The sequence below is a fragment of the Hemitrygon akajei genome, chromosome 9 (genome assembly GCF_048418815.1).
Source record: "Hemitrygon akajei chromosome 9, sHemAka1.3, whole genome shotgun sequence".
Classification (NCBI taxonomy): domain Eukaryota; kingdom Metazoa; phylum Chordata; class Chondrichthyes; order Myliobatiformes; family Dasyatidae; genus Hemitrygon; species Hemitrygon akajei.
The window spans coordinates 110,129,977-110,155,215 of record NC_133132.1 but is presented as its reverse complement, the minus strand read 5'-3'; the positions used below and the strand labels follow the sequence as shown (position 1 = coordinate 110,155,215).

Below are 25,239 nucleotides of genomic sequence, written 5' to 3'. Positions count from 1 at the left end.
ATTGTTGACATTTCAGGTCAAAACTCTGCAACAGGACACATTAGAAATACTTCGGATTTAACAATTACCATTGATAGAACACATTGCCAGAAAATAAAGGAAAATTTCTGAGAAAACACAATTTTTTCTCAATGTTTAATAAAAACACAAACAATTCTTTTAGTGCAGATCTAAGTGTGAAACTCAGAAAACATTTTGAGCTTCCATTAAGAATGGCTGTCTTCATGTAGGATTGACTGATAATTAAACATAAATTTGATTTGATATGGGTAGCTACAGGAAAGAAACTTGTAGTCCTGGTGGTGATGGACTTGTAGCATCTCCCTGATAAGTGAATAGGTGATTGCTAGGGTGAATGGAGTCAGCAGTAATTTTTTTGCAATCTTTTTTTTGCTCCGTCAATGAACAGGACTTTTAATGTCAATGGCTGACAGCCAGTAATCTTCTCCACTGAGAACCTGGACTTAGAGATGGAGGAGTTGGCAGGAAACCAAACGGTGATAGGGGTAGTCACAACACTCCCAATGATGGCTGTGAAAAAATTCATCAGCATTCACCCTGAGATGTTAAGCTTCCTAAGCTGGCATAGGAAGAACAATCTTTGCTGTGTTTTCCTAGTGATGAATGTAATTGTGCCTGTCCCATCTTAATGTATCGATAATAGTGGTCCCCAGGAATTTGATTGACCCAACCACAGACACAGCTGACCGTTAATTTCTAAGTGGGGGGATCAGGTAGGGGTTGTTGACTGAAGTCAATCCTCATTTCCACTACCCAGTTGTTCTGCCTTTGCCTCTGAACACTCTGCCTGCTATTTCACTTTTGGGACAACTCTTAAAGAGCAAAAACTAAATTGAGAAAATAGCCGGGATTCACTTCATTTATTTGAGACACTATGACTACCTGTTTGGAGCAGGAGACTACTGCCGAACAATTTCTAATTAGCACAAGAAAACCTGCAGATGCTGGAAATCCAAGCAACAAACACAAAATGCTGGAGGAACTCAGCCTGCCAGGTGACATCTATGGAAAAGATGTTTCGGGCCGACACCCTTCATCAGGACTGGAAGTAAGGATGAGAAGAACGAGCAAGAAGATGGGGGGGTGTTGAGTTTCGAACTAGCATCAGTCACAAGCACTTGTGAGGTCATTAGACACCACACCATGCTCGAAGCAATCAGTTTTTAAATAGCATCAATTATGTGCATTTGCATACAAAAATGCAGTGATTTTTATCACAGATACTTGCTGAGAAACAAACAGTAAGACGATTTGGTACTGTTTTGCTCACTGATGTTCCAAGCTTTCAGGATGTCGCTGCTTCAACAGGTTAGGAATAACGAAGAATTCGAAGGTGTCAATATTGTTACAATGAAAAAGAAGATTTGGAGGATGCCATTGTCTAAAACATTGTACGAAGGCAGTTCATTATCTGCACTAGGTGTCTGAGTTGATTTTGTTCACTTACAATCAATCAAGAGAATGCAGCAGGTGAATTTCTCCATTGACAACTATTAGGAATTAATATACAGATTTATAGTACTGTAGAAGTATTGGTAGTATTCTAATCTGTTTTGTATTTCATTTAAATGTATAATTTGTTACTCAGTTAAGCAGTGGTTTGTCCTTTTTATACTTTTAACTATTTCCATGCAATTTCAGCTAATTGGGGCGGCTGCTTAATTAGGCCAAAATATACTGGACACAATGTGTCCCAATTAACCACTGTATTGCCAGTTATGATTAGGAATTGCTCATTGTTGTTGCAAATGATTTAAGATGATGCAATTATCATGTTAAAACTTGTGTAAAAGTGGCTATGAGACTAATCTGACAGAAAGTTTCAGTCACATTGATAAACCTCTCTCATTCAGCTTGGGAAATTTGTAAATGTGAAAGCTAAGTCCAGCTGGTGCAATATCTCCAACAGGATCCCACCACCAAACATATCTTTCCCTCGCTCCCCCCTCCCACCACCCATTTCTGCTTTCTGCAGGGATCATTCCCTCTGCAATTCCTTTGTCCATTCGTCTGTCCCCACTGATCTCCTTCCTGACACTTACCCTGCAAGCAGAACAAGTGCTACACCTTTCCCTACACCTCCTCCCTCACCACCATCCAGGGCCCTAAACAGTTCTTCCAGGTGAGGCCACATTTCACCTGTGAGTCTGTTGGGGTCATATACTGTGCCCGATGCTCCCAGTGTGGCCTCTTGTATATCGGTGAGACCCGATGCAGATTGGGAGTCCATTTTGCCAAGCACCTATGCTCTTTCTGTCAGAAAAAGCAGGATCTCCCAGTGGCCACCCATTTTAATTTCATTTCCCATTACCATTACGATAATCCATTCGTGGCCTCCTCCCCTGTCACAATTAGGCCTTACTCAGGCTGGAGTAACAACACCTTATATTCCGTCTGGGTAGCCTCCTGCCTGATGGCATGAACGTCAATTTCTTGAAATTCCGGAAATGGCTCCCCATTCCCTATCCCTTTTTCCCTTGCTCAGCTTATTTCCCTGCCTGTCCAGCATCTTCCTCTGGTGTTCTTCCCCCCTTTTCCTTTTTCCATTGCCTTTTGTCCTCTCCTATCTTCAGCACTGTATCTCCTTCACCAAACAACTTCCCAACTCTTTACTTAACCCCTCCCCCTATCACTTTGTATTTCTCCCTCCTCTCCCCCACCTTTTAACTCTACTCCTCATCTTTTCTGCTCCAGTCCTGCAGCTGAAGGGTCTCAGCCTGAAAGTTCGACTGCACTCTTTTCCAAAGACGCTGCCTGGCCTGCTGAGTTCCTCCAGCATTTTGTGTGTGCTGCAACAAATTGATTGTTTTGCAGTTTCTGCTTCCTGCACATCATGTCTTAATGTTGCTTGCAATATGAAATGACTGTGCATATTACTGTAGCTGCTTTGAGAAACAGAATGGGTTACACAGCTGGAATGAGAGTTATGATAATGATAAATAATTCCTCCAGTCCACTTACAAAAATTAGAAGGAAGCTCATTACAATGGAAATTAGCACCAACTGTTCATTCAAGAGCAATTAAAACAAAATAGGCAGAAAAAGTACGTTACTGTCATGGGGAGAGTGTGGTAACAGACACAGAGCAGAACAGAACAGTACAGACCCTTCGGCCCACTAATCTGTGCTGACCATAATACCTATTCAAACTGTTCCCATCATCTCTCACATGGTCCATATTATCTCCAATTCTTGCCTGTTTGCATGCCTTCTAAATGTCTTTTAAACACTATTATCATATCTGCTTCTATCTCTACCCTCAGGAGCCCGATCCAGTCACCACCATTCTCTTTTTAAAAAACGTTGCCTCAAATTTCTTTTAAATAGTCCCTATCATCCAGATCCATAGAGGTTTGCAGCACAGGTTAAAGTCTTCCCATTTTGTGGGAGATTTCACTGTAGGCCATCAAGATTAATCCCAATGTCTCAGAATGCACTTTAGCATTCCGTTAATTAAGCAGCATTCTCAATTTCCTTTTAAAAGAATTTGTGGAATTAATTCAGTGATGGTTTATGACGGGGAGTCATTATTCAAAATCTGTTCTGTATAATGAGCTTTCTTCTAATTTTCCATTCAGTTTGGTTTTGTAACTAACAAGGTTACATTCTCCTGAAGCTGAATAAGGAAAATGTCACAGCTTTTCTCAATGAACCTGTCCAGAAAGATCACCCAATTCCATACGACCATAACGCATAAGAATTAGGGAATTCAGCCCATCAAGTCTGCTCTGCCATTCTGTCATGGCTAATTTGTTATCCTTGTCAATCCAATTCCCCTGCCTTCTCTGCTTTAAATATACCAAATGATGGTCTCCACAGCTGTATGTGGCAATGTATTCCATAGGTTCCCCACCCTCTGTGTAAAGAAATTCCTTTTCATCTCTATTCAAAATGGATGTCCTTCTATTCTGAGACTGCCCTCTCTGATCCTGGACTCTCACACTATAGGAAACACCCTCTCCATATCCACTCTAGGACTTTCAACTGTCCTTCCTAATCTCATTCCACATTCACATTCCACATCTTTATCTGCCCATGTTTTATTTGTGTGACTTCCCCTGACTAGCACAAGAAAGGACTGTACGTGGTATTTGATGCTCTGGCTCATTCAGTAAATCCTGAGTCTCTATGTATATCCCAGGGTTTCTTGCCTCACTGTGAAACTGATCCAAGATATCACTGCTTATTTCCCTCATCTCCTCAGCTTCCATTGTTTTCTCCGCAGTAAAAACTGAAGTAAAGTATTTATTAAAAGCTTCACCCATTTCATTTGGTTCGACACACAGGTGACCACACAAATCTTTAAGGGAAATTACTGTCTCCCTGGTTATCCATTTGCTTGTAATACACCTGTAGAATCTCTTGCATATTTTGCCTCACCTTACCTGCTAGGTCCCTCTCATATCCTCTTTTTGACCTCCTAATTTCCCTCTTAAGTGCACTCCAGCATTTCCTGTGATCATTGTGAAATTCATCAGTTCCCAATTGCTTATGTGCAGGATTTGCCTCCCTTGTCTTAACCAAAACCTCAATATCTCTTGTCAGCTATGTATCCTGAAAACTGTTAGCCTCGCCCTTCACCCTAACAGGAAGATACTGGTCCTGAACTCTTGTAAAGGCCTTCCATTTGGCAGCTGCTCCTTCTCCTGCAAACACTCTCCCCAAATCAATCACTGCAAGACCCTGTCTAATGACTCCGAAATTTGCTCTGCCTCAGTTCAGGAGATTGACCTGTGAACCAGCCGCATCTATCACTATGACTATTTTAAAACTAATAGAATTATGGTCACTGAAGCTAAGTTGCTCACTGACAGACATTTCCACCACCTGCCTTACCTCATTCATCAGGTGGCGGTCCAATTTTGCATCCTCTATATATAGAATTTCCTTTCTGTATTGATCAATGAAACTTCCTTGGACACAATTCACAAATTCCACTCTACCCAAGCCCTTTAGCTGTGGCTGGCCCAGTCTATATTCGGGAATTTAAAGTCTCCCACTAATACAATCCTAATATGTTTACAATTTTAGTTGCAGTCTTTCTACAAATCTCCTCCTCCAGCTCATATTGACAATTGGGGGAGATACTATAATACGATCCCATCAGAGATACTACCCCCCTCGTTTCTAAGTTCTGTCCATGTGGCCTTACTGGCTAATCCCTCCAAGAAGAAGGTCCTTTATTATAGCCTCTTTCATCAACAAGGCAACTACCACCCCTCGTATCTGCATCTTTGTCACACTTGTATCCTGGAACACTGAACTGCCGGTCCTGCGCTTCCCCCAGCCATGTTTCTGTTATGGCTGTGATATCCCAGTCAGCAGAGCCAACCTACACCCTGAATTCATCTGCCTCACCTACTAAGCCTCTTGCATTGAAGTCTTAACCAGTGGTCCTCCCTCTCCCTTTACTGTGCTCCTGTCTATCCTGACAACTATATTTGCTCTCATTGGCTTCATTCACTATTATCTCCAGATTTCACATCAGCCACCCAACAGCTCAGTGTTTCACCACCCTACACTCTGGTGTAAACCCACCCATGTAGCATTAGAAAATCTTCCATCCAGGATATTGGAAACTGATTCAAGTGCAACGTCCTTCTTGTATGGGCCATCTCCACCCCAGAGGAGATCCCATTAACCCAAGGAGCTGAATCCTTGCCCCTCAGCCAGTGTTCATCAGAGCTATCTTTCAATTAGTACCCTCACTAGCAAGTGGCACTGGACGTTTGATGACTGGTATGAAAATGTAGATGAGTGGGTTTAGTACGTCTGTAGACAACACAAAGATTGTTAGAGTTGTGAGGAGTGTAGGAGGTTGTCCTTCAGAAGATAAGTAGTCACAGAAGATATGGGGGGCAGAGAAATAGCTGAGGGAGTGTAACCTGAAACATGTAAGAGGAAAGTACACAGTTAATGGCAGGACCCTTAGCAGTGCTGATGTAAAAATTGATCTTTTTGTCCAAGTCACAGTTCCCTGAACTACCTGTGGCCACGCAAGTAGATAGGGTGGCAAAGAAGGCACATGACATACTTGCCACCATTGGCTGAGACATTCAGTATAAGAGTCAGGAAGTTATACTTGCCACCATTGGCTGAGACATTCAGTATAAGAGTCAGGAAGTTATACTTGCCACCATTGGCTGAGACATTCAGTATAAGAGTCAGGAAGTTATACTTGCCACTATTGGCTGAGACATTGAGCCTAAGATTCAGGAAGTTATACTGCAGCTGCATAAGAATTTGGTATGGCCGCACTTGGACTATTGTGTGCTGGTTGTCCCAAGTTCAAGTTTATTCTCGTTCTCATGGGCACATGTACACAGGGTATAAGTGCCATGAAATCAGCTTTTTGCAGCAACAGCTCAGTACATTACAAATATGACAAACGTAAGTTAACATAAATGATGCAAAACACATGAGCAAAGATTAAGAAAAACATACTGGTATCAGTGGAAGATTAAATGAGAGAAAAAGAAATATAATCCATTATAGAAAGGATGCGGAGGCTTTTGTGTGTCATGTTTCTGGTTTCCATAAGACATAGGAGCAGAATTAGGCCATTCAGCCCATCAAGTCTGCTCCTCCAATTCATCACAGCTGATTTACTATCCCTTTCAACCCCATTCTCCTGCTTTCTCCCTGTATCCTTTGACACCCTGACTAATCAAGATCCTTTCAACCTCCTCTTTAAATATAACCAATCACTTGGCCTCCCAGCCATCTGGGACAATGAATTCCGCAGATTCACCACCCTCTGGCTAAAGAAACTCCTCCTCATCTCTGTTCTAAGTGGATGTCCCTCTATTCAGAGGGAGTGCCCTCTGGTCCAAGACTCCCCCACTATAGGAAACAGTAGGAGGGTTTCATTGGTGTTGCATCATTTAGAGCTAATGGAACACTTTATACTGATGGCAGCCATTCTCAAATTGCACAGCAGTGGCTAATGCAACAACATACTGTGGTCATACCATGTGCCTGGTAAAGTTGTTAACAGTACACCCACACTTACAATGTAGAGAGTCTCAATTAAATCAAGCATGCATCAGAACACATTTCCAATACTAAATGTAAAAATTATTTATCCTGTAGGGGTAAGTTATTTGCAACATAAACCAGACAGATTTTGTTTTGCACTATGTGATATCATTGGAAGTATTTCCATTTTGAATCGACTGACTGCTCTTATTTGTAAAACACACCCTTGCAGAAGCCAGATCATCGTTTTTCAAAAGCCTGGTAATTTTATTCTAGGGATGACGTGATTGGAAAATGTAATATGTGTCAGGATACACTCAACAATACAGGAACCCAACACAGCCCAGGCAACAGCATGGGGAGTCTGAGAGCCAGGCTGAACTAGAGTGCTCCTCTGAGCATTGATTCAGGAGTCTGAGGTCCCCGGGGTTATCACTGATTTAAAACTTCCCATAAATTCCTAGCCACTGTCGAGCTCTGCCCTGGCTGCTATGTGCTGTATGAACTATAATTACAAACAAAGCTCAGCCTCTCATCATCATATACACCTCTATCAAGTCACCTCTCAACATTTTAAGTTGCTTAGAAGTAGGTACAGAGGAGATGTCAGGGATAAGTTTTTTTACACAGAGAGTGGTGAGTGGGTAGAATGAGCTGCCAGTGACGGTGGTGGTGGCAGAAACAAGAGGGTCTTTTTAGAGACTCCTGGACAGGTACATGGAGCTTAGAAAAATACAGGGCTATGGGGCACCCCAGTTAATTTCTAAGTACATGTTCAGCTCAGCATTGTGGGCCGAAGAGCCTGTATTGTGCTGTAGATGTTTATGTTTCTATGAGTGAGAGTAGATTCTGCCACCTGAAGTAGATTGGCCATGGAATTCAGCCTTTCATGAAAATCTGGGACCCACAGGTTGATAGGGTGATAAAGAAAGTGTATGGTATGCTTGCCTTTTTTAGCTGAGGCATTGAGTTCAAATGTCAGGAAGTTATGTTGCAGCTTTATAAAACTCTATTTAGGCTGCATCTGGCATATTGCATTCAGCTCTGGTTGTGCCATTACTGAAAGGATGTGGAGACATTGGAGAGGGTGCAGAAGATGTTTTAACAGGATGCTGCTGGATTAGAGGATGTGTGATATAAGGAGAGGTTGGATAAACCTGTGGTTTTTTCCTGTGGAGTGGCAGAGGGGAGATCTGATAAAGGTACATAAAATGATGAGAAGCATTGACAGCTAGTATCTTTTACCTGGAGTTGAAATTCTCTAATACCAGAGTGAAGGCATTTAAAGTGAGAGGGGAATGTGCCAAACAGATGTGTGGGGGAAGTTTTTTTTCACAGAGAGGTTGGTAGGTGCCAGGAATACACTTCCTGGTGTGATGGCAAATACAACAGAGTTGCTTAGACAGGCTCACAAATATGCAGAGAATGGAGGGATATGGACATTTTCTAAGAAGAGGGATTAGTTTAATTGGGCATCATTAAATCAATCAGTTTGGCTGAAGGGCCTGTTCTTGTGCTGATGTGTTCTGTGTTCATAAGATGCAGCAAAAGATCTTATCCTGGCCGTTAGATCTCACTGTTCAACTCATCCGTCTAGCCTGCCAGAACTGACTTCACATGCTAGGACAGACATGTCCCTATCTCACCAGGGTAAGAGGCCTGCTGGCTACCCTCATCTGGTTTAGCCTGCCTGTCAAAATAGTTTATCAGGGCGTGGCCACTGTCACATACCAACAGCTATAGAAGTGTATAAAATCATGAGGGATATAGATAGGGTGTATGCACAGTGTAGAAAAGGGGAATCAGACACTAGAGGGCACAGGTCTAATGTGAGATGTGGAAGATTTAATTGGAACCCAAGGGCAACTTTTTCAGCCAGAGGGTGGTCCATATATGGAATGAGCTACCAGAGGAAGTGGTTAAGGCAGGTGCGAAAACAATATGTAAAAATCACTTGGACAGGTACATGGTTAGGAAAGGTTCAGAAGGATATAGGCCAAACACAGGCAAATGGGACTAGCTTAGATGGGAATCTTGTTCAGGATGGACCAGTTGGGCTGAAGGGCCTGTTTCCCTGATTCTAAAGCAGCACAAGCAAAGCCAAGCACATACACTAATGAGAAAAGCAGAAGGCAGACAGAGCCCTCTGCGTGCAGTTTGATGGGACCAGGCAGAATATCAAATCAGCATGGGCTGGATGGGCTGAGGGGCCTGTTTCCCCATTGTGTGACTCTATGACTCTAGGGACAACATGAGCAATGCTAAATAGCCACACTCATGAGAGAACCAGTGGGCGGATGGAGCAGCTCTAAGGTACATGTGTTGAGAGTTCGAAATGAAAGCAAGGTAATGGACAAGAATGATATTTTTTCAAGTTTGTCATTTATTTTAATAATATATGTTTATATTTTTAAATGTTTCTTTAACTACTTTTAATGGGCTGGGCTAGGAACAGTATTGTGTGTGAAAACACTCTGCTTATTGGAGCCAGGCATTCTCCCATGGGCTCAGGGAGTTAGCCTGTGAATCAGCCCCACTCTGCCTCTGTACAGTGACCATGCTCAACTCCTGGTGTTGCTCTAGATGGGAGAACTTATATCTCTGAGGTCCCACCATAATGTGACCTCTTAACATAACAAATCCCAACAGTTACTGATACCATAAGTAGTGGACCTCTCTTGGAATGGTCAGAGGATGAAGAAATGGGGGGATGATGAGAGTATGAACCCGATTTGATAATGGAATTGGAATTGGTTTATTATCAATGAGATATGGTGAAGAACATGTCTTGCATACGCTTCATGCAGATCAGATTGTTCCACAGTGCTTTGAGGCAGAACAAGGTAAAACAATTACAATGCAGGATGAAGTCTAACAACCACAGAGAAAATGTGGTGCAGGTAGACAACACAACGCAAGATCATGTTGGATTCAGATGGTTTCATTCAAGGTTTCTTTACTGTAGGAGTGAGGAAGGAGGCACAAATCTTGCTGCTTCATGATCATTCTGTTGATAGAACAAAGAAAAGTTGCACAATGATAGAGGTCTTCTAGGCAAAGAGTGAGACAAACAGACTAAGAACAGATTAAGAAGGTGGTGCTACCTTGTGTTTAGCTATTTTATACCCAGAGATAAGGAAAAATTCCATTCAAATTTATAGTTAAGTGTTAACCAATTAGAAAATCATTATCTAAAAAATGCATTACAAAGAAACATCCAGAGCTTTCCAGAATTGTATTTTGTAAAATTACTAGAGGCATATTAAACTTGCATATACAAATTATAGCCACTAGGAAGCATAGTAAGCAATTACTTTATATATTAGTAATTATATAAAATATAAGCAGATAATTGTTAAACTGCAAAGAAAATAACAAACAGTCAGCATCAACAATCATAGTATGGTCCAATGAAGTCCAACTTCATAATGAATTTCTTATGAAGTCCAACTTCATAATATGTACCATTTAATAGTCTTATAACAACAGGATAGAAGCTGTCCTTGAGCCAGGTGGTACGTGCTTTCAGTCTTTTATATCTTCTGCTTGATAAAGAGGAGAGAAAAGACAATTAGTTGTCAGCTGGAAAGCATCAGTACAGCAACAGCCAGCTGACACCACTGTACAAAGGCCCTGGTTTGAACATTAGACATGGAGATCGTCAGTGTGGATTTGAAAGTTGGCTACAGGCTGACAGTGGTGAAGGAGGTAAAAAATCTGAAGTTTCTACCCAAGCAGTGCTTCCTCCTGCTCCTGAACAGCTCATAAAACTTTGCAGTGTGTGATGCAGATGGTTGGTGACCAGTGACAGATCCAGCCTCATCACGAAGAAACACAGCTCAGTCTTGCTGAAACAGTGGCTCTCTGGTTTTCTGATGTAACCATTTTTGTGTCCTCCTAAACACAGAACCGAAAAGCACAGGGATAGACCCTTCTGCTCATCATGTCTGAATCAAACATAATACCAAATTAAGCTAATTCCCTCAGCCTGAATATGATCCAAGGCCCTCTGTTCCCTGCATATCCATATCCCTCTTAAATGTCTCTATCATGTTTCCTTCCAGCTCCTCCCCCCACAGAACATTCCAGCCACCCAACACTCTCAGTGTTTAAAAAAAAAATGCCCAGCACATCTCCATTAAACTTTCTCCTTCTCGTCTTAAAGTTCTGCCTTTTAGACCATAAAACCCTGAGACATAGAAGCATATTTAGGTCATTCGGCCCATTGAGTCTCCTGTACCATTCCATCATGGCTGATTTATTATCCCTCTTGTCTCCATTCTCCTGCCTTCTCCCCAAACCTTTGACACCCTGACTAATCAAAGAATCCATCAAACTCTGCTTTAAATAACTCAATGACTAGGCCTCCACAGCCTTTATTGGCAATGAATTTCACAGATTCACCACACTCGGGCTAAAGAAATAACTCGCCATCTCCGGTCTAAGGACACTGCGGTAACACGATGCTATCATAGCCCAGGGTGTTCTGGAGTTCGGAGTTCAACTCTGGCACTGTTCTCTAATGTGTCTCTGTACATCCTCCCCTTTGGAATACATGAGTCTCTCCGGGTGCTCCAGTTTCCTCCCCTGGTTCAAAAATATTCAGGGTCGATTAACTGGCTATTATAAATTGTCCTGCGATTAGGTTAGGGTTAATCAGAGTCATGGGGTTGCTGGAGCGACGTGGCTCAAAGGGCTGGAATGGTCTACCATGTGCTGTATCACCAGTTAAAATAAATAAGTAAATGGAAGTCCTTCTACTCCGAGCCCTCTAATCCTGGACTCATCCACTCTAGGAAACATCCTCTCGTATTAGACATTTCTACCCTGGGAGAAAGACTGACTTTCTTGTAGTTTTATTAACTTCTGTCAGACCTTCCCCACTCCAGAGAAAATGACTTAAGTTTGTTCAACCCTTCTTTATAGCTCTAATCCAGGCAGCATCATGGTAAACATCTTATGCATCTGTTCCAATGCCTCCGCATCCTTCCTTCAGTGGAGCAACCAGAACTTATATATGTAGAAAAGTTCATTAAGTAGTGCAAACAGAGAGGAAAAATATAGTGATGTGAGTACATGGCTTCAGGCTCCTGTACCTCCTCCTTGTTGATAGCAATGAGAAGAGGGCATGTCCTGTATGATGGGGTTCTTAATGATGCATGCCGTCTTTTTGAGGTATCGCCTTTTGAATGTGTCCTCGATGCTGGTAAGGCTGGTGACCGTGATGGAACTGGCTGAGTTTATGAGTTTCTGCATCTGTATCTAATCCTATGCAGTGGAAATGTTTTTTTGGTGACATTCTAATACTCTTCAAACTCCCAGTGACATATAGACGTTGTCATGGCTTTTTTTGTAAATGCATCAATATGTTGTATTCATTGCCCCTGGAAAAAGTGGTAAGTATGGATAAAAAACACCTTATTTCCACATTCAGGGAGCTATGGATTTTGACCCCAAAGTGTCTCTGTATACTGAACCTTTTATTTTAGAGTTTACATTTCTTCATTTAAGGGCTTTATCTCCACACCCTCTCTGTAGCTGTTTAGTGGCAGGCTATACTCAGTGGGGATTGAGGAGCTGGAGATATGGGTGTGAGGGAGAGCAGGAAGATGGAACTGCACCAAGAGTTCAGCTCTGCTCTTACAGAAACGTGCAGTAGGTTTAAGGGGACATGTGATAATTTGCTATAATCTTCTATACACTTTGTATCTACTTTGCCTCAAGAGCTCCACTTCTCATTTACACACAAGTTACTTACCATGGCTCCAGCTTTGTTGTGTGATAAACTGATAGCTCATAAAAACTATTAACAGTGTTAACGTAATTTGTATTCAAGAAAAGGCATTGCATTCTGCAAAGTTCATCCTGTTCATTTAATCTGTCTCATAAAGTGGCACCATTTAACTTCTGTGTCTTTATATTAATCATGGCTTAACCTTTCATGATAAAATGCTGATATGAACAGAAACTTAATGGGAATGGTGCTTTATATGTCTCTCTCTTTTGGCTATTACTCTAAACAAAACTTTACCACCAGGGGGTTCAGTCCCATTGATAGTGTCATTTGGTAGTGGCACCATGTGGAATCCATTCACAAAATTCACTTCCACAAACTTTGTTGTGATGACATTTTGTACTTAGTGAGCAGGAAATTACACAGACTTGGAGTGATTTCAGTGGCGATGATGAGGATAAGTATGCGGAAACTCTGCCCACAGGACTTCATGGTGATTGCTCTAACACTCAGTCAACAGAATGCCATGATTGACGGGTACAGGTACAACATTAGAGTACCTTACGATAATTTCTAAGACTGTGTTCTGTTAATCATCTGTCATATTAATATCACTGTCATAGCGCATTGCAGAATGGAAATTAATCCTTCAGCCCATATGGTCCAGTCCAACAAAAGTCCCATTTGCCCATGTTTTACCCACTTTCCTCCAAACTTATTATCCATGTCCCTGTCTAAGTGCCTTTAAAATGTTGTTAGTTTACCTGACTCAAATGCTTCCTCTGGCAGTTCGTTCCATATACCCACCACTCTCTGAGTGAAGGAGATGTCCCTGCTGAGGTCCCTTTTAAATCTTTCACCTTTCACATTAAACCCGTGCTTTCTCATTTTTAGCTCCTCTTCCCTGGAAAAGGACTTGTGTGTATGTACCCAATCTGTGACCCTCCATAATTCTATACATTCAGATGACATGAATGATATATATTTTTGTGACCATTTCTCTGGTCTTTCAGAAATCTTTAGTTAAAAAGGCCAAGTGTGAACTATGACGTTCATTCACTGACTGTAAGATAAATGGATAGATACTTTATTGATCCTAAAGGAAATTGTAGTCTCACAATAACATTATAAGTGTGCAGGTATACTGTATAAATATTAGAAGAGAAGCAAGAACGAATAAAAAATAAGTAACCTCAAACAGTCCACCTGGAGGGGGTCATCACTCCCCCATTATAGGTTGACTCATTATAGAGCCTGACGGCTGAGGGTAAGAATGACCTCATCTAGCACTCTTTGGAGCAGTGCAGTTGTCTTAATCTATCACTAAAAGTGCTCCTCTGTTCAGGCAAGGGGGCATGCAGAGGGTGAGAAACATTGCCCAGAATTGCCAGAATCGGGAAGGTCTTTTGGCCTACCACAGCCTCCAGTGTGTCCAGTTTGACTCCTATAACAGAGCCAGCCTTTCTAATCAGTTTATTGATCCTGTTGGCATCACCCATGTTGATGCCATTGCCCCAGCACACCACTACATAGAAAATTGTGCTGGTGACAACGAACTGGAAGAACTGTGAAGTAGAGTCCTACATACTCCAAAGGACCTCAGTCTCCTCGGGAAGTAGAGGAAGCTCTGGCCCTTCTTGTACACAGCCTCTATGTTGGTGCTCCACTCAAGTCCGTCATGCATGTTCTCCCACAGGTACATGCCACATCCATGTCCTCACCGTCAATAGTAACAGGGAGCTGTGCAGACTTACTCTTCCTAAAGTCCATCACCATCTCCTTTGTCTTACTGATGCTGAGGTGCAGGTGATTCAGCTTGCACCACTTGACAATGCCCTCCACCAGGGCCCTGTATTCATCCTCCCATCCTCCCTTCATACACCCAACTATTGCTGAGTCATCAGAGAATTTCTGCAGGTGACATGACTCAGTGTTATATCTAGGGTAAACAGGGCAAACAGGAAGAAGGCAATACAATCCCCTGTGGGGTCCCAGTCTTGTTTATAGTCATGTCTGACACACAGCTCTGAGATGCACAAACTGTGGTCTGCCAGTCAGGTAGTCCATTATCCAGGATACAATGGAAATGCCAACCTGCATTGAATGGAGCTTTTCTCCCAGCAATGAGGGCTGTATGGTATTGAAGGTACAAGAGAAGTCAAAAGGCATGATCCTCACAGTGCTGGCCTGCTTATCCAAATGGGAGTAGGCTCTGTTCAGCAGGTGGATGACAACATCATCGACTCCAATGTGCCCCTGGTAGGCAAACTGCAGGGGATCGAGGTCTGATGTGACCAGGGGTCGGAGGTGAGCCAGCACCAGCCTCTCTAGGGTCTTTATGATGTGTGAGGTCAGGGCCACTGGACAGTAATCATTCAAAACTTTGGGTTGGCCCTTCTTGGGTACTGGGACCACTTGCTGCGTTTTCCACAGAGTCGAGACTCTTTCCAGGATGAGACTCAGATTGAAAATGCTCTGGAGAGCTCCACACAGCTGCTCAGCACACTCCTTCAGCCCCTTGGGGTTCACACCATCCCGTCCCAAAGCTTTGCCGTGTCTGAGTTTCCCCAGAGCTATTCTCACCTGCGCAGTAGTAAAGCTGGGTTCATGATGCCTGGGGGAGGTGAAGCAGTTGGAATGTGGAGGTGTGGATGCTAGGTGCAGGGGAAGGAGGGGTGTAGATAATGGTAGCCTGTGTTGGTCATTCACGTGTTGAACTGGAAGGGGGAGGAGGGGAGATGTTGGTGCTGAGGGAGCATTGGGTGTCTTGGCACCTGGACTGGTGTGCTGAGGGGAGAGTGAACAGGAGGGCAATTGTCAATCCTATTGAGGAATTGGTTTAACTCATTAGCCCATTCAGGGTTGCATTCTGAGGCTCTGAAGCTAGGCTGATTGAAGCCAGTGATGCCTCGCCATACCTCCCATGTGTGACTCTGCTCAATCTTGTTCTCCAGCTCTCTCCTGTATTCCTTTTTAACCACCTTGATCTTCTCCTTTAGTTCCCTCTGCACATGTTTCAATTCCTCCCTGTCTCCTGATCTAAAGACTTTTCATGGTTGACGTGGCCTCTGGAGACCATTTCTTTCCTGTCTTGGTGGTAGCTAGCTGTTGCTGTACTTTGGGAATGAGGTGAACCAGGTTGTGATCTGCTCTTCCAAGTGAGGGAGAACTGTGGAACTGGATGCATCTTTAATATTTGCATACAATAGATCCATTGTAAGGTAATCAGAATCAGGTTTATTATCATCGGCATGTGACGTGAAATTTGTTAACTTGGCAGCAGCAGTTCAATGCAATACATAATATAGAAGAAGAAAAAAGAGAAAATAATAATCAGTAAATAAATAAGTAAATCAATTACAGTATATGTATATTGAATAGATTGAAAATCATGTAAAAATCAGAAATACTATATATAGTATTTCTCTTTCAATCAAATCAATAGCATTTATCTTTCTCTCTCAAATCAGTAGGGATGTTTCATCAGAAACACATCCCACACTTCATTGTCTGATATCAGTTGCACAGCTTTCTTATCCACCAGTTTCACAATCCATGGAGTTTAATTCTTTGGGGATATATTTCACCTCAACTATATTGAGGTCAAGAACCATGAGGTATATTGCACCTCTATACAACCCTGGTTAGGCCCTGTTCAGTTCTGGTTGCCTCATTTCAGGAAGGATGTGAAAATTTTAGAGAGGTTGCAGAGGAAATTTACTAGGATGCTGTTAGGAACAGAAAACATGACTTATGAGGATAGATTGAGTGAACTAGGACTTTTCTCTTTGGAGCGAAGAATGATGTAAGGTGATTTGATAAGAGGCATAGATCAAGAGAACAGCCAGAGACTTTTTCCCAGGATGGAAATGGCTAACACAAGGGGGTGCAATTTTAAGGTGTTGGGAGGAAAGTAGTCGGCCCTCCTTAACTGCGGGTTCTGCATGTGCGGATTCAACCATCCGCGGATCAGGAACACCTGGAAGTTCTCTCTCCAGCACCCGTTGATGAGCATTGTTCGCCTCATGTCTCGTTCAGTCGCTACTTTGTTTCTGGCTCCTAAAGAGCAATCAATTGGTCAAAGCAATCCCTCAAAGGCTAAGAGGGAGTGTAAAGTGCTATCTCTCACCGAGAGAGTAGAAATCTTAGATCTTTTGAAAAGTGGCATGTTGCTTGCCGAAGCGGACCTCAGCCCTCAACCTCCACAGATCCTGACTCTAGTATTATTAGTATTATTGAGCCTCCTTCAAAGCATCCTTATTCCAACTATTTACGTAGTATTTACATTGTATTAGGTATTATAGGTAATCTAGAGATGATTAAAAGTATTACTCATTGTTTGAGCATTGTTTGCCTTGCGTCTCGTTCATTTGTTACTTGTATTGTGAGTGAGAGGAAGGAGCTTAAAGCTAGTAAGGGATGGCTGGGTAACTATGTAAAGCGCTACAGCCTCAAGAACTTAAAGATCACAGGAGAATCAGGATTGGCTGATGCCGAGGCAGCATCACTGTTCCCAGAAGAGCTACGGTGGTTGCGTCTGTACTGAACATGTACAAACTATTTTTTCTTGTCATTATTCCCTAAACAATACAGTATAACAACTATTTACATAGCATTTACATTGTATTAGGTATTATAAGTAATCTAGAGATGATTTAAAGTATACGGGAGGATGTGCGTAGGTTATATGCAAATACTACGCCATTCTATATAAGGAACTTGAGCATCCGCGTTTTTTGGTATCCGTGGGGGGTCCCGGAACCCATCCCCCAGGGATAAGGAGAGCCGACTGTACAGGGAGAGATGTCAAGAGGTAGGTTTTTAACATGGAGAGTGGTAGGTGCATGGAATGTGCTACCAGGATGGTGGTCGAAGCAGATGCATTAGAGATTCTTAAATGCGTACATAGATGATAGAAAAATGGAGGACTGTTGTGAGAGGGAAGGGTTAGACTGATCTTGGAGTAGGTTAAAGGGTCAGCACAACATGTTGGGCCAAAGGACCTGTACTGTGCTGCACTTTTCTATGTTCTATATATGAACATGGTGGCACACCTAATTAAAACAAGGTAAATTTATTTCTACAATTCTCTGACATTTCCTATTCACAATGTGTGGGAAGTTTTCAGGACGAAAGTGTTGGGTGCCAACAGCTCTGAAATGAGGACACTGAGCAATCACTTCTATACCTAGGCTACATTCAGGTAGAATTATAAGGAAAAAGGGGCTTGTTTGACCTGTATAACTAATACTGTCTCCTTGAACATACCATACAAGCAGTGTTTCTAACCTCCACATATAACCAGTGTGAAGGCACTTGCAACTGATTTTTGAGCAATATATTGTCAGCCCCACTCAGAAATTATGATAAGCAGTCATAGTTGTTTTGTTGTAACTGTCTTTCATATATTACTATCCAAAGTAATCTCTCTCGGCTATATCTACCATACCTCCGATGGTAAGTTCCAAGTCTTCATGGATGTGGGTGGGACCTGGTGAGTATTAGGAGCCAGTTCCTCTCATACAGGGGAAGTGTGGCAGATGACTCCTGTGGCGTGGTTTTATTCACTCTGTGCTGCAGTGACCAGTCAGGGGGATGCATTGGCCGCTCTCTGACTGAAGACCATCTTTCAGTCAAAAAAAAAGACAAATGCTATCATTTGCAAAACAAATTTTGGACATCCAAATTGTATTAGGGAAGACATAAATGTTGCATAACTGGGTGGTATCTCAGCTATTATTTTACATAGAGACCTTTGTAAAATAGGTTCTGCATTGTAAGCTAAGGGAAATGTTATTAAGTGCCACTTTAGAGAAATTAGTGATCAATAATGGCTGATTAACTTTACCATTCTTTAAATCCAATTATTATCGACAGTATTAAACTCTGTTCTGCCTGTTGAGGCTCGTTGTCTTTATCCACTTGTTGTCCTGAACCTGTTCTGTTTCTACAGGTAGTATTTCCTGTGCTGTTTCTGTGGCAGTACTGTTTTGATCTGTGGTAAGTTTGTTTTGTTGTTACTGTGTTACATATATATAAGTATCCAAAATAAATTTTCTGAGCTAGCTTGGTGTCAGATCTCCGGTTGTTCAGCATGACGGAGTGTGTCTATTTCTGTGCTGTGCATAGTTCATGGTGTTTTGTTGTCTTGTGTGTTTCTGGTGTTAGGTTTAAGATTATACGTCTGTTGGTGCCCTCTTCCAATTTTGTACACAAACCAAAGAAAATGAGTTGGTTAGACTTTTACTTTGCATAGATTTTCAGACAATGTGTTCGGCTAGCTGGTTGAAAAATGCTCCAGATATAAATGTTAAATGCTGGGATGTGGTAATTATTACAGGATGAACAGCTTAGCGGGATGGTGGTTCCTAATCTGTACAATCAGAGCCTGGTCAGGTGGAGAGAATTCAATTGAGAATTTAGTGAGACTAGGAGTCTGTGCCAAGGGAAAATGGAATGTTAAATGATTTAAACCAAGCAGCAAGAGACAGTAAGCAAACAAGTAGAGTAATTAATTTGATCTAAAGGGATAAAATTAATTGATCAAATGCCAACAGGAAAAAGATCCACATTATATAGAATACAAATGTTACACATACTGTATATAATACCTAGCTGTTATAGGGGAATGAAATGTCTTGAATCATGAGGGAGCGGAGAGAGACTGCATGCCGTTGCTGTAGTTAGTGAGATGCCCAGGGTATGCTATTCATCCTTCACAAAGAGCCCTCCAGCTTGGCACTTCCACAGGACTTGACAGAGGCTAGTAATCCCATCAGTGGGTTGATTCAGAAAGTGGTCCATGCAGAGGGAAGCAATGTTCAGGAGGACGGTAATCCCAGACCATCAGGTGGGACAGTGGGAAGCTAAACTGTTGATGTTGTCCCAATACGTAACATTTCCTAATTCGACAGTGAACAGGTCAGAGAAATGAGATGTAATATACACATACAGGTTCTTGGGGCAGCTATCTGTTCTTTATGGAAGTGTGGAAGTAGATTTTGACTATGGAAGGGAGAGGCATGAGTTAGAGTGAAGCACAAAAGAGTGGTTATCAAGGGGATTTGAAAGTGGAAGGGGTGCGGGCAGTTCAGGTTCATGAAATCTGGGCATTGGAATTGGTTTATTATTGTCACAGGCACTGAGATATAATGGAAAATGTTGGTTTGCATGACTTCTGGACCTATAGAACATACCATACATAAGCACAATGAGATAGTACTAAAGGAAAACAGAATATAGAATACAGTGCTAAAGTTACAGAGAAAGTGCAGTGCAGGTCAACAATAAGGTGCAAGGGCCATGATGAGGTAGATTGTGAGGTTGAGTTCATCAAGAAATCCATTCAAGAATTGAACAGAAGCTGTCCTTAAGCCTGGCAGTATGTGCTTTCAGGCTTTTGTATCTTCTGCCTAATAGGAGTGGGGAGAAGAGAGAATGTCTGGGGTGGGTAGGATCTTTGATTATGCTGGCTGTTTTCTCAAACCAGTAGGAAGTGTAGACAGAGTCTTTGGAGGGGAGACTGGTTTCTGCTGATCAATAATCACCCTTTCACAACTGTCTGTAGAGGAAAGGGTAAACCAGCCTGATCAAGTAAAGAGCAAGGACTAAGGTTCGCTGTCAGAGTTTCAGAGACAGGGAGGAAGTTAAAAAGCACAATTGTTTAAAAATAAGCTCCTTGTGTGGATTGTTGGGCATCAAAGATTGTCAAGTTAAAAAATCAGTGAGCGATGGGAAACTTCTAAACAGAAATAATTTGGTACAGACACCTCCCAAGAAAAAGCATTTAAAGTTAAAGTCTCTGTGTGATGAAGGATCAGAGAAAATTAGCCTTTGACATGAGTGGACTGGCTGTTCCACGTAGCCAGTCCCATGAGCTTCTGTTGTCCTGATACACAGAGGTGTAGCACCTGGCTGGAGATAACAATGATAATTGGATGAATTGCTCCCCCACCCACTAATGAAAAGGTAATGCAGTAACCAGACTGTGTGCAAAGAGATTTGGAGTAAAACAAAGAAATACAAGAACTCAAGAAACTTAGAGAAAAATAAAGCGGTTACATGAAAGAGAATCAAAAATCCTCTGTCAACATTAAAAATGAGAAGCTTAATGTTGAGAGACATGTGGGTTAAGAGTGCAGAGAGGAGACGGGAGGGCAGCAAATGTTACACCTTCACTGAAGAGAGATGAGTAGACATGGTGTCTATCGTCAGGAGTCCAATATTCTTGGAATTAATTACCAATGTGAAATCTATGTTTGGTGTGATAGGGAATAACGAATGGTTAAACTTAGATGAAGTGGTGGTAAATGAAGTTGATGTTATGTACATGGACTTTGAAAGGCTACTCAGCATCACTTTATCAGGGCTTTCAACAGCATTGAGAAACACAAGATTAACCCAACAGAGCTGACATGGACGTCAACCTGGCTAAAGAAGCAAAAGCAGAAGCACATGGCCGTTTCTCAGGTCACTGACACTGAGCTGGGGACATACCGGATCCTGGATTTGATAACTCTAGCTCACCCATCTATTGGCTGGTTCAAACGTCATTTAGCAGGTGTTCCTATCTGGGACCTCTGGCCCAGACCCTCTGTTAATGTCACAGAGCTCAAAGGACACCTCACCAGTGCAATTTCAAGGGATCATCAACTATTTCCAGGTTAGTTGCTTGATTATTTCTTGATGCTATACTGCTGAAGGATGTTGTGTTGTTTATTTATGGCAATTGGATTATTGTCACATTCACTGAGATACACTGAAAAGCATTTGTTTATGTGCCATCCATACCAATCCTTTCAAACATGAGTATATTAAGATAGTATAAGGGAAAGTAATAACAAAATACACAATGTTGTGTTATAGTTACAGGGAATGTGCAGTGCAGGTAGACTATAAGGTGCAAGGGCCTCAATAGAGTAGATTGTGAGATCTAAAGATCATCATTATTGTACAGGAGGTCCATTCAGGAGTCTAATAACAGTGGGATAGAAGTTGCCCTTGAACCTGATGGTAGTGTTCTCAGGCTTTTGTATCTTCTGCTTGATGGGAGAGGGGGAAGAGAGAATGTCCAGGTTGAAAGGGTTCCTTGACTATGCTGAAGACCCCTAGAAATGTGTGGAGATCTTAGGGGTTTCTCCTGAACTGAGCATTACCTGGTGAACCAAGCAATCTAGTTACTGATTACACATATTGATAATTGCAGCACAAGTTGATAGGTTTGTGATAGATGCAGATACATAATGGGCATTTAAGAGACTCTAAGATAGGCACATGAATGATAGGAAAATAGATAGCAATGTAGGAGGAAGGGTTAGATTGATCTCAGAGTAGGACAGAAGTTTGGCACACCATTGTGGGCTAAAGGGCCTGTACAATGCTGCAGTGTTCTATATTGAGGCAATTTTAAGATGAAGCATTACTGCCTTGCAATTACCATTACATTATGCAAACTAAGCAGCAGGGGATTGATTTTTTTGTGTGGTAGATCATATATGCAGTTGCTCCGTGATACAACAGGCTACAAAAAGAAGTGAAAATCCATTAACTACTCTTGTGGTGGGCGTGAGTGCACAAGTGCAAAAGCATTAAAATATACAGATGAGGTAGGAGTTACATCAATGGGTCTTGCACCATTATATCATTCAGCACCTAACAGGAATCCGGCGAAACAAAAAAAAGTTTGGCTGGGACCGACAAGTTGAAGATACAGTATGTGATCCATTACATGGATTCCTTGATATATTGACATTTCTAAATTTATTACCAAAGTACACCATATACTACCTTGAGATTCATTTTCTTACAGACATTTACAGGAAAATAAATATAATTTATGAAAAACTATACATAAGCAAAGACGGCCAAACCAACAATGTTGAGAGGAGGACAATTCATGCAAATAATAAAAGGAAAGTAATTAAATAATGCAGAGAACATGAGTTGGAGAGTCCTTGAATTGAAGTCTATAGGTTGTGGATTGGTAAACGAAGTCATCACAGTCTAGTGATGACATACCCACAGAGTTTACCAGATCACCTGGAGACTCCCCTCTCTGGCATAATTTCTCAGGTTCTGTCACAAGTCAGACCTGCATAAATCCATGCTGCATTCACACACTGGTCACCAAGGCTCCATGAGAGTTGCTGGTCGATCTCAACAATCAGTAACACCATTTATCTCAAGCCTCTGTTAAATGTTCCTGAGACTGAAACAAACCATGAGACTTGAGTCCTGCCACGATAACAGGGTAATGAAAGGTTCACATGAATGAGTGTTACACTGAGAAAACTCATGTCTCTGTAACATACAGCATGTATCGATGTAACCTGTTGTAAAAGATATGTACGATATGCCCAGCAGTCAAAGCTTTCTATATAAAAGCGTGGAATCCCATGTTTCTTCACTTCATCTGTAGAGAGAGGTACTATAAATGCTATTTTAAAAAATGCTGAAATAATACTAATGAATAATAAATGAAATTTCTCATCAGTGTTTCCTAGCTAACCTGAGGAGAGCATTGAATCTATTAATGACTCTGCACTCTTTCAGTTTTTTACCTGTGTGCTGCCCAGTAAATAGTGATACTGATGCAGTAAGGTAAAATCCTGCTAATGGATACACGAGCTCAGTCCAGTGCCTCCTTTTAATTAGTATTTACTGATGGCATTGATGAGAGGGAATTTTCTTTCATCTGCAGTGAGGCATTTGGACATATAATTCATGGACATTAGTACAATGAGACTGGATATTTTGTCTTCCTGTATGCTCCATCGTTTACATGAAGCACAAAGAGAGACTTCTGGTTTAAGATGACGCGACCGAACGCGTGCAACAGCTCACAGGTAGAACAAAAGGCAAGAAATTTGACTATAAGCATTGCTAGTATCACCTTATTTGAATTAGTTTTTGGTAAATTATCACTGCAACCAATGAAGAGGCGATCAAAGGCAAATCGAGTTTGAGGGATGAACATTGCTGGTGCTTTGCAGAATCAACACAGAAGGAGCAAGTGCCACTTGGAGGAGAAATTGAGGCGAGGAGTTCCAATACCCGTACAACTGGCCCGGGTGCAAGGGTGGATCACTCTGGGTGGTGAGTCAATTTGAGAAGTTTGAGAGCTACTTCAGAATAGGCGGCAAAATCTGGGCTCAGAGCAAGTCGCTGGGTCGCATGGTCTAAACTCAGAGCCTTTCGCTCTGGGTCAGAAGACTGCCCCAACTGCTGTGCTCTGTACCCACTAATGTGATGAGCTGATACCGAGGCTTTGGGCCTATTCCAGGCTGTCTGGGGTTCAGATCTAAGAACTCAGTTTGGTTCAGAATGGTTGCACACTTCTATTGTTTGCATGATTTGTTGTATTTTTTTCCCTTTCTCTTACACATCTGGTGTTGGTCTATATATTTTTTTTAATTGGTTTCTTTTAGGTTTCTTGCTTTGTGGCTACCTGTAAGTAAACAAACCTCAAGGCTGTATAATTTATACATTCTTTGATAATAAGTGCACTTTGAAACTTTGATCGTTCTGCAGTCCTGGTGAAATTCAGACAGGAGGATTTAAACTCAAAGACTCAAAGTTCATAGGTACAATTATGGACTTTTTGCATTGGGTTATGCGATCAATTAAAGCAGCTGCAGTTACATTCAGCTTCAAAGAAGGAAAGGAAAGGTCAATATTTTGGATGTTTGGCAGAAGCAGAAGATAAACAAATTGCTCATTAACAGCAGAATGCTAAAGTGAAGAATTAGCAGTGCTGGGAGTGATAGTGACTGAATGGAAAGTAGATGACTATCTCAGCATTTACTAATTCAATTACAGATTTTCCCATTTGTAATTTGCCTTTAATATTCACAAAGCTATCATATAAATACTCTTCAGGCAGTTTTGATAATTTATCACTTTAAATCTGGGATGAAGTGAGTGACATTTGCAAATTTTGCCAAATGCTGCTCAGAACGTATCCAGTTGATTGCAAGAAGATGGAATTGAAGCAGATTTGACCCCTTCAGCACTGCTCATGTAGAGGCAGGGAATGTACAATTGTCAATTTCAAACCAAGTTGAGTTTCTTGTCATCTGAATAAGTACATGTATGCAAAGGTGTAATGAAAAACTTACTTGCAGCAGCTTCCCAAGCACAAGAAACATAATGCTCACAGGAAAATATAAATTAGATATAAATTACACACACTTATACAAGAGAGAATATAATTAGAACAAAAATAAAGTCCTTTGCAGTACAAGTGGTCATGGTACTTTGGATTTGTCCAAATGAAGAGTCTCGATTCAAAACGTTGACTGTTCATTTCCCTCCACAGATGCTGCCTGACCTGCTGAGTCCAAAGCCAGGGGGCATATATTTAGGGTGAGAGGGAAAAGATTTAAAAGGCAACTTTTTGACACAGAGTGTGGTGAGTATATGGTACAGCTGCCAGAAGAAGTGGTTGAGACAGGTACAACAGTATCATTGAAAAATCGAGGGGTGGGATTTAGATGGATATGGGATGA

General features: G+C 41.7%; 1 protein-coding gene across 8 annotated transcripts in view; it reads left to right on the top strand.

The window, feature by feature from the left end:
* Nucleotides 1-25,239, top strand: part of dlgap2a (discs, large (Drosophila) homolog-associated protein 2a) — a 571,596-nt gene that overhangs the window by 363,127 nt on the left and 183,230 nt on the right. For 2 of the 8 annotated variants that reach the window (XM_073056779.1, XM_073056780.1), the window contains exon 3: nucleotides 18,687-18,733. The exons of 5 other annotated variants lie outside the window; for them this stretch is intronic. The gene's annotated coding sequence lies outside the window, so the exon portion shown is untranslated. Of the gene's footprint in view, nucleotides 1-18,686; nucleotides 18,734-25,048; nucleotides 25,143-25,239 lie in introns of those variants that run through there. One more of the 8 variants, XM_073056783.1, reaches the window with a different exon arrangement.